Here is a 1723-nt window from a genome sequence, read left to right as displayed (position 1 = left end):
TTTTTTAATTTATACAAATGAGCACATAAATACTAATAATATTTGACATTTGCACTTTTTACAAATTAGTCCTTTTTAATTAATTAACTATCTAAACATTAAAATTTCTTAACGAAACTTTAATACGACCTTAATAACACTCCATAAATATTTAATAAAATAATTGCAACTTGGTTTATAAAAATGAGGTCCCGATACCTCATTTTCTGAAACCACTCGACTTTAGGGTCCTTCCACTTGAACCTAATTATTCTTTCAAATAGCATAAATTGTCAATTCAAAATTTATATATATATGACAAGAATTAGCAGTGAGATTTTTGGTTAAGTATTTCCCACCTAGCAAAAACGCTAAGTTAAGGAACGAGATCACAACTTTCCAACAATTGGATGACGAGTCTTTCTATGAGGCTTGAGAGCGATTCAAGGAGTTACTTCGTAAGTGTCCTCATAATGAGATTCCTCATTGTATCCAGTTGGAGACATTCTATAATGGTCTTAATGCAAATACAATATTGATGGTAGATGCTTTCGCGAATGGTGCAATTTTATCTATGTCTTATAATGAGGCTTATGAGATCATTGAGAGGATTGCGAGTAATAACTATCAATGGCTAACAAATCGAATAGCTTTAGGAAGACGTGTAGCCGGAGTTCATGAAGTTGACTCCTTCACTTCGTTATCAGCTCAGGTATCGTCTATTTTCTCTATGTTAAAACAGTTAACCGCTAATAGTACTAATAATTTTGTAGCTCAGCCACCATGTTCATTTGAAACAGTTTCCTGTATATACTGTGGGGAAGGTCATTCTTTTGATAATTGTCGATCAAATCCTGAGGTAGTGTACTATGTGGGGAACCAATATCAAAATAGGAGTGGACAAGAACCCTAGTCCAACTTCTACAATCCTTCATGGCGTAATCATCCTAACTTTTCTTTGAGCAACAAAGGAAATGGACCGAACAACAACTTATTGCAACAAAGACCCAACCAATCTCAAGGGTTTAATTAGCAAGCACCATAACCACCTCAAGCTGAGGCATCAAATAGTTTGGAGAACTTGTTGAAAGTGTACATGGCAAAGAATGACGCTTTGATCCAAAGTTAAGCAGCAACACTGAAAAATTTGGAAAACCAAATGGGTCAGTTAGCTATGGAGCTACGTAATAGACCACAAGGAACCTTGCCGAGTGATACTGATAATCCAAGAAATTTGGGTAAAGAACATATCAAGTCAGTGGAATTGCGAAGTGGTAAAATTCTAGAACCCCAATTGATTGATGTCGAAGATAAGCTCGTTGAGAAGAATCAACCAGCTGTGCCTACACCAAAGGAATCAGAATCTGCAAAGTTTGACAAGGTAAACCCTGACTTAGTAAATTCAGATATTTTAACATCTTCTTTGGATGCAGATTTACCTACTCAAAAAAGTTTTCCGGTTCAACCAAAAGTTCCATCACCTCCATATCCGCAAACATTGCAGCAACACAAGCAAAAACATGAGGTGCAGTTCAAGAAGTTTTTGGATGTTCTAAAGCAGTTACACATCAGTATTCTGTTAGAAAAAATGTCGAATTATGTGAATTTTATTAAGGGTATACTGTCCAAGAAAAAATGACTAAGTGAGTATGAGACTATTGCCTTGACAAAGGAGTGTAGTGCGTTCCTACAGAACAAACTGCCACCGAAATTGAAAGACCTAGGAAGCTTTACTATACCTTGT

At 35.8% G+C, this 1723-nt stretch overlaps 1 non-coding gene across 1 annotated transcript; it reads right to left on the bottom strand.

Moving 5' to 3' along the window:
- Positions 1-352: 352 nt before the first annotated feature.
- LOC128042005 (small nucleolar RNA R71) lies at positions 353-459 on the bottom strand. The gene has a single exon (XR_008197213.1). It is a non-coding gene; the product is annotated as a small nucleolar RNA R71 (small nucleolar RNA).
- Positions 460-1723: the final 1264 nt, after the last annotated feature.

Source organism: Gossypium raimondii, chromosome 6 (assembly GCF_025698545.1).
Source record: "Gossypium raimondii isolate GPD5lz chromosome 6, ASM2569854v1, whole genome shotgun sequence".
Taxonomy (NCBI): domain Eukaryota; kingdom Viridiplantae; phylum Streptophyta; class Magnoliopsida; order Malvales; family Malvaceae; genus Gossypium; species Gossypium raimondii.
This window is presented reverse-complemented; position numbering and strand designations above follow the sequence as displayed.